The following is an 8,186-nucleotide window of genomic DNA, read 5'->3' on the forward strand; positions in this document are numbered from 1 at the left end:
CCCGACGTGATGATGTGGCAGCAAAATCAAAATAATTGACAAATCAAAATATATCAAAGTATGACATTTATAATGTTGGAAGAGTAACAAATGGTGGAGTTTTTCTTATTATTATATTTTTAAATAAAATTATTTTTACAAAATATAAATTTGAATCTAACCGTTACTCACATCCATTTTTATTATTACTATATTATATTATCATATTATTATATTTTAAAATCTTGGTAGTTACTCACATAATTTTTATTATTATTATTTTGAATTTTCATTTGACCGTTGCTCACCTAACTTTTTATTATTATTATATTAAAATTTTCAAATTAATGAATTTAGAAAATTTTCTTATTTATTTACTTTTAATCTCCACCTTCCATTATTCCTAACACAATCCAATGGTCAATATTAATTCCTACATTTTACCACTTTTCTCCTCCATATAAACTCATCTTTCCCCACATTTAAAAAAAAAACATAACTTGCATATATTCTCCAATCCTTATTTGTTCAAAGTCTCCATTGTTTGTTGTTCTCTCCAAGCTTACAAGCTTATTTCTCTTCATCTTATTCTTGAGAGGGATTATTATTGTATTGTGAAGAAATAGTGGTGAGTCCCAAATTGTAAATTACTCTTTGAGAGAGTTGTGGTGTGTTATTATCAAACTCAAATACTTGTATCAGTTTGATCCTGCACCATGGAAAGGATTGAGTTTGCTCTTGAACTCGTAAAAAGAGCGGTGTAGCGATTTGGCTCTGATCCGTGGAAAGAGTCGAGAAAGTTCTTTATTTAAATTCCCAAGAGGCGCTTGGGGAGTGGAGTAGGTCGAGTTTGACCGAACCATTATAAAACTACAGTGTCATTTTCTCTAACTCTTTCCTATTTAATTTCAAAATTATTATTGTGATTTATTGCATGTTCTACTAGATTATTATTTTTACTTGAATTATTTTGATCTAGTAATTATCATCTTCTACTTATTTGTAAAAAGTTTCATCATTAGAAAAATTAATCAGGTTTAAACACTTTTATCATTAAAACCCTATTCACCCCCTTTAGGGTTGCCATACCGATCCAACACATCATACATATTTCATGCAAAGTAAACATATATGCTCAACGGGACGATAACATCCATCAACTCCCAGAGTGCAGAGTTCACAAGTTCTCATCCCCCTTTCAGCATGAAATAAACATATACATATAAAGCGGAAGTTAAAGCATAATTGTGACACTCAGATGATTCTCATAATACTTCTCATAAAACATCCATAATTTTAACAAACAAATTACCTACAATCAAACATGGAAAAGTACTACCTAAGGTAATTAAACTAGCATGCATGCATATCCAAGCGACTCCTACAAGTATTTCTTCCTAAAGATCCGTGTGGTGACTTACTTGGATGATGCGTGCCCTTACGTTGCGTTTCCACACAATTAGCATATCAAAAGGTACTGATTTTTCCTCAATAGGATTCTATTTCATATAAAGTAGAGTTAGGATTGGATTCGAGTGGAAAATAGGGAAAACAGGACCTGAACAGGACGAAAACGGGCTTACACATGCTTCCACGCGCCTGCCATGAGCATGGACAAACTCACTCACAGGTTCCACGCGCACACGTTATTCTGCAGCCGCGGGTCGTCGGTTCGGTTTGGGTGGACTGCAGGTCGTAGCGGTTCGTCTCATCGAGCGAGTGTTGGATTGGTTGAGGGACGCGGGCTGAGTGTCGCCGCTGTGGACGCGTGTCGCTGGAAGACTAGAACTGCGTCGCTCCAGAAGGCATTCAACGAGTGTCCGGTGGCTATCAGCGCACGAGAGACCTTTCGCTGGTTGACACATGGCACGTTGTCGTCTTCTCTCTCCTCCTAGTAGAAAAATGGGTTTCCAATCAGTTTTTCGACGTTCTTCTCATTTTTCTATCTCTCGATTCTTAATCCAAACCGTAATGACCTCATCAACAAAGTTTTAGATCATACTACAACCTACGCGGCAATATTTTTTTCTTGATTTTTACTTAATCATACGATGAGTTATGAGCGTCAGAAAGAGATCTGATAACATCCTTACCGTTCTTGGAAAGATTCTCAAATCTCAACATTTCGTCCGATTTCCTCACAAAATCAGTGGTGGATCTTCCCTAGATGATGATTGTAAACTTTAACATTCTTTTCCCAAATAAAGATCTCAGATATGAAGAGTAACGTTCGAGATCTTACCTTGCGGATTTCTCTCGGATCTTGACGGAAGATGGAACCTCAACAACACGAGTCTTTCTTCTCTCCAAGAAGAAGCTCTAGAGTGTTAGTCTCGGTAGAGGATGAATTTCGTTAGTGATTTTCCGACGAGGACTCCGGCGATTTACTTTTTCCTCTCAAGTTTTCTCTCAACTTTCTTGCTCACATTTTTCTCTTTTGCAAGTACTCGGTGGAGAATCCTCAAAACCCCTATAATGGGTTGAGGAGAAAATGCCCCTTTTGCCCCTCTGATTTTGATCGTATTGTTTTTTTTTTAAAAAAAGAGCATTACAGGTTGTAGGAAGTGACATTTTTAGGGCACATCATGTTAGGAAGAGGCATTTCAATAGATCCAACTAATGTCAAGGCAGTCATGGATTGCATTAACCTACCTCGGCAACAAAAGTGAGAAGCTTCTTGGGTTTAGTAGGTTATTACTGAAAATTCACCCAAGACATCTCTAAAATATCTTCCACCCTCACTAAGTTAACAAAGAAAAGCAGGGTGTTCTTATGGGACGACGCTTGTGAGTAGAGTTTCAAGAAACTCAAACACCAACTAGTAACAGTGTCGATACATACTATGCCAGATGGTTCATGCAACTTTGTGGCATATAGTGATGCATCGTGTTAGGGGCTTGGTTGTGTGTTGATATAAAATGACAGAGTTATAGCCTATGCCTCAATACAATTAAAAAAAATATATATGAGAAGAACTATCTGACACACGATTTAGAACTAGCAGCAGTAGTGTTTGCTCTAAAAATATGGCAACACAACTTGTACGGTGAGCGCATCCAGATATTTATGGACCAAAAAATTTGAAATATTTTTTAACTCAGAAGAAGTTGAATATGAGACAAAGGTGCTGCTTAGAGATATTCAAGGACTACAACATTGAGATATTATACCATCTTGGTAAGGCTAATGTCGTAGGAGACGCCCTGAGTAGGAGGACAGTTAATTCTTTTGCACTAGTGACCAAACAACCAAAATTGGAGGAAAATATATTTAGAGTTGGGATAGAAGTAGTGGACAGAGGTGCCACTAGCAGGTTGAATCAGCTCAGGGTTCAACCAGACTTGATTCTCGCTTAGAATAGTAATTACCGCTTATCTTTGATGAACCAGTAGAGTGAGACAGAAAAAGAAGATGGTTACACCGTGTACACTGATGGTGGACTATTAAGGCAAGGACAACTATTTTTTCCTGCAGATGAGCAGATAAAGGAAGACCGTCTAATCGAAGCACATGAGTATCCTTTTTTTCTAGTTCACTCTAGTAGTCCTAATATGTATTAGGATAGGAAAAAGTGCTACTGGTGGCCAGGGATAAAATGTGATATAGCAAGCAAAGTTAGTAGATATTTAACTTGCCAGCAAGTGATGGCCCCGAGAAAGAGACCATCAGGCCTCCAGTAGTCCCTGAATATTCCGAATGGAAATGAGAGGATACCTTTATGGATTTTAGTTCAGGACTACCTAAGACTAGGGGAGGTTACAACATTATATGGGTGACTATCGATAGACTCACCAAGTTAAGACATTTTATCTCTAACAAACAACATTTACTGGATTGTACATGGAAAGGTTTTTAAAATTACTTAGCATTCCGACCTCTTTTATGTCAGATAGAGACACACATTTTACTTCCCACTTATGGAGGAGTTTGTAGAAGGTTATGGAAATTTAGTTGAGATTCAGTATGACCTTCCACCCACATACTTGACGAGCAAGAAGAGAGAGTAAATCAGATGTTGCGAGCATGTATCATTGATTTTGTAGGTAGTTGGAATGAATATCTACATCTCATAGAATTTTCCTATAACAATAGGTATCAGATGACCATTAGGATGACATCTTTTGAGGTCTTATATAGGTAGAGGTGTAGGTCACCTATTTACTGGGAAGTGGTTGGAATCCCATCGTTGATTGGAATAGCGTTGTTTTAGATTACTAATGCAGTGGTACAGATGATAAGAGAAAGGATTCAGACTGTGCAGGTCTGGTAGAAAAGCTATGTAGATCAACGTATGAAGGATTTGGAGATTGCCGCAAGCGACCATATGAAAATTGCACCCATGAGATGGGTGTTGAGGTTCGAGAAGAATGGCAAGTTGAGCTTGAGGTTTATTGGTCCCTTTCAGATCCTCGAGAGGATAGGACCTGTTGCATATAAATTGGTGTAGCCTCCTGCCCTTTCTGTTGTACATAGTGTATTCCATGTATCGATGCTACAAAAGTATGTTCATGATCCTTTCCGTGTGATAAATTATGAGGCACTCCCGTTCAGGAAAGATATGAGCTACGAAGAAAGACCCATCAGAGTGTTAACCACTAAAGTAAAGAAGTTGCAGATAGGGAGATTCAGTTAGTCAAGACTTTGTGGCAAAATCAGTGCACTAAAGAAGCCACTTGAGAATGTGAGGATGAAACAAGAATCTCGTATCCTGAGTTATTTTAGGTTGTAATTACTTACGAGAACGAAAGTCTTTAAGTAGGGGAAAATCACATTTTCATTTAAGATTGTGCAACATTGTAACGACCCAAAATTTTCTACTTAATTTAAGGTCGCTACTGTATACGTACTATAAACATTGAATGCGGAAGACTTCATTTAAATTCCATAAAACATAACCTTTAACTTAAAACACAGCCATGGACTTACGTGTTTCGAAAACATCATTAAAACGACACAACAAAAGCCTCGAAATAAAATAAATAAGCGTTTAAGTTTAAAACATCCTATTCTATCCTAAGTCTAAGAATATAAATGCCACTATCCTATGCATGTGCCATGATCTTGAGTTGCGATGCCGTCGTTAGCCGTACAGGAATGTCTTGCCTTAACCTGAAAAATGTAGTAGCACATGGCTTGAGTATTTAAAGAAATACTTAGTAAGTGACCCCACTATTGGGGTTAAATGCAACAATCACATGCAATGAAATGATGGGACCTATCTTTCATTTCGTTTCGTTTCGTTTCATTTCATTTCGTTTCGTTTCGTTTCGTTTCGTTTTCCCTACGGTGCAATCCTAACGGGTAATCGTGGACGTGTACCATATACTCTACATGCAACCCATACGTGCGAGTATGAGCTCACCAGCTAGTTCGCACACCGCTAGGCCACTGTCCCTAGCCGGTGGGCATGCTCTGGGGGCCCACCGGGACCCGTTAAAACTAAAACCGTCACGGCAGCGATATGCAGGGCATAACGATCGTTGTCCTGCCATTTGGATGTATGCATCCGTACCCTCGTGATGGGATAGGGGTATCCCCCAAATGCATGATCACACAATATGCATGAGGTCCCACTGGTCCTACAGTCATCATTTAATGAACATAACCCCGTGTCACATTTTCATACTTACATGCCATTCTCATTCTCATTTCGTTACATATCATTCATATTCCTAGCGGGGTTATGTATCATGCAATTTACCGTATTTCATGTCATACAATTCATTCAGTTACATTCCAATACTCATACAACAAGCCATAATCGTACAAGGGCCACACATCGTCATATGCATTCATATCACATCAACTAAGCAGCATAAATGTAACGACCCTAAATTTCCACATACTCAGAGTCGCTACTAACGTCTCATGCTCATCTATAATGCGGAAATATAACTCTTACATGAACATAATTGATAACGAAAATTTCAGAAAAAAAAAACGTTTAAAACAACTTCTTCTCTGAAAAACACAGCCATGGTCTTACGTGTTTAAATATGAAATACTGAAATTTAGAGAAAACAAAAACAAATACAAAATAATTTAAAACAATGGAATGCAAAACAACTTATTCTAACTTAAGACTAGAAATTTAAATATGAGTCTACCCTATGCACGTGCCACAGTCTCTACTCGCGATGTCGCCGTCCTCTGTACAAGTGCACCTTGCCTTTACCTGAAAAATGAAGTGGCACACGGCCTGAGTATTTCAAAGAATACTCAGTAAGTGACCCCACTATAGGGGGCCATGCAAATGCAAACACATGCAATCATGATTTAGGGACCTATCTCTAATCATCTTAGGGGTGACCTCCAGTCTCGAACAAATTGAATGTGTAGTACTTCCCTACACACGACTCACACGTGCGAGTGTGAGTCCCCAGGGCGCTCGCACACCCCCTGGACCCTCTGGTCAAGCTAATCTGTAGCGACGTCCGGAGGTCAGCGGAACCCCATAGTGTCATGCGCCTCATGAACACCCTCATCTGTGTGCTTTCACACCTGTGCGCATTCGCGCTCATCATAAGGTGCGCGTCCGCACTCATCATCTCTAGGGGAAGTAGCCCTATGCTTATGAACATACAAAATGCATGAGGTCCCTCTAAATCCATCGTAATGTCTCTTCTGACACAACCCTCTAGTCTCATCTCTTTGTTACTCTAGGTAACGCATACTCGTGGATATTTATATTAATATCATTTTCATGCTCTTAGGGTTGTGTCATACGTCGATCTAACGACGTGATGCAATATGACACTCATCATCATTTGGCATGCTCAATATGGAAAACAACATCATATTAAGGTAAAAATCATGCAATCATCATGCTCATCATAATGCCACAACGTGCGTCAAACATATCAAGCGTCACTCAACAAAATATGTATATACCGCACATATCATCAAGCATCATAATCCACACATCATCATAACTCATACAATTATTTAGCCTATCCTATAGTAAGGCCACTTACCTGGTTAGCTTATACGGGTGTGACCAATTTATCCTTAATGAAAGTTCGATTTTTCCCTTTGTATCCAAGCCAACCTATAAGAATCCATAACATCAATTTCATGTTTAATTCTCTAACTCCTACAAGCGTTCATGTGCTAAACTTCATGCGAGCATTAAAGACTTTATGAGCATTGAATATATATATATATATATATATATATATCTTGGTATCTTTTTTTTTTACTCTATGTATTTACTCTGTAAAATTGTTTCTGTTCACCAAATCTTCCATTTTCCTCCCCACTGTCTCTCTCTTTTCTTTCCTGTATTTAATTAGTTAAATATATATAATTTCCTTTCCTTTACCTCTTTCTTTTCTCCTTTTCTGTACTTAATTAAATATATGTATATATATTTTTCTTTACCTCTCTCTCTTTAATTCATTTCAAACATCTCTCGATTTAATTCTTTTCCAAACCTCTTGTTTAATTCTTGTTCAATTCTTTTCTTCCCTGTTTAATTCTAACAGTTTAGTAAATGAAGGGTTGATCTAATTCTCAATAATGGTACAAAGAAGAAGATCTATGATCTCATTCAAAGATCTGACATGATTTCTAACTGCTAATTAACATCTAAATAACTGGGTAATGTAGGTGGAAATCTGATTCTAATTAATTCGATAAATGATTTTGAATTTTTCTTTTCTTTCCTAAAACTATTGTCATTAATCATTTCCAATCTATTTTAATTTTTCCTTGAGTAAAAATGGCTATGCATCCATTCAGTGTGATTTTCTTCACTTTCCTCAAAATGATGATTCAATTTAGATGCAATTGACACACCCAATTTTGATTTTCGATCCCATATCCAAAAATCTAAATAATTGAAAGAGAGATCTAAGATAACTTTTCTATCTCGTGCAAAAATAAAAGAAAATGAGATCTAACTTACCGATGACTTTTCTATCTCTTTCCATTCCTATTAAGTGAAGGTCATCTCCAATTCTTCTCTCCCAAAATCTGTAATCTTTCCTATGTTTCTCTCTCCCATTTTTCCCTTCCCAAAATCTGACATTTTTGTTTCTGTTTCCTTCCTTGTTTTTTTTGCAGATCATTTTACAGTTGGAAGGGTTGGGGAGATAGTTGGGGAAGGTGGAGAGAGAGAGTCGATAATTTACCTTATTTTATTTTATTTTATTTTTTTATAATTATTATTTACTTATTATTATTATTATTTTTTTTTTTTTTTTTTT

At 37.2% G+C, this 8,186-nt stretch overlaps 1 long non-coding RNA gene across 2 annotated transcripts; it reads right to left on the reverse strand.

The window, feature by feature from the left end:
* Nucleotides 1–1,251: 1,251 nt before the first annotated feature.
* LOC111437744 lies at nucleotides 1,252–2,408 on the reverse strand. Of its 2 annotated transcripts, XR_002709482.1 has the most exons (4): nucleotides 2,222–2,408; nucleotides 2,073–2,142; nucleotides 1,563–1,870; nucleotides 1,252–1,478 (listed from the first exon to the last, which is right to left on the reverse strand). It is a non-coding gene; the product is annotated as an uncharacterized LOC111437744 (long non-coding RNA). The 2 variants fall into 2 exon arrangements; XR_002709481.1 differs by having other exon boundaries at nucleotides 1,252–1,870.
* Nucleotides 2,409–8,186: the final 5,778 nt, after the last annotated feature.

Source organism: Cucurbita moschata, unplaced genomic scaffold, assembly GCF_002738365.1.
Source record: "Cucurbita moschata cultivar Rifu unplaced genomic scaffold, Cmos_1.0 Cmo_Scf00066, whole genome shotgun sequence".
NCBI classification, from domain to species: Eukaryota; Viridiplantae; Streptophyta; class Magnoliopsida; order Cucurbitales; family Cucurbitaceae; genus Cucurbita; species Cucurbita moschata.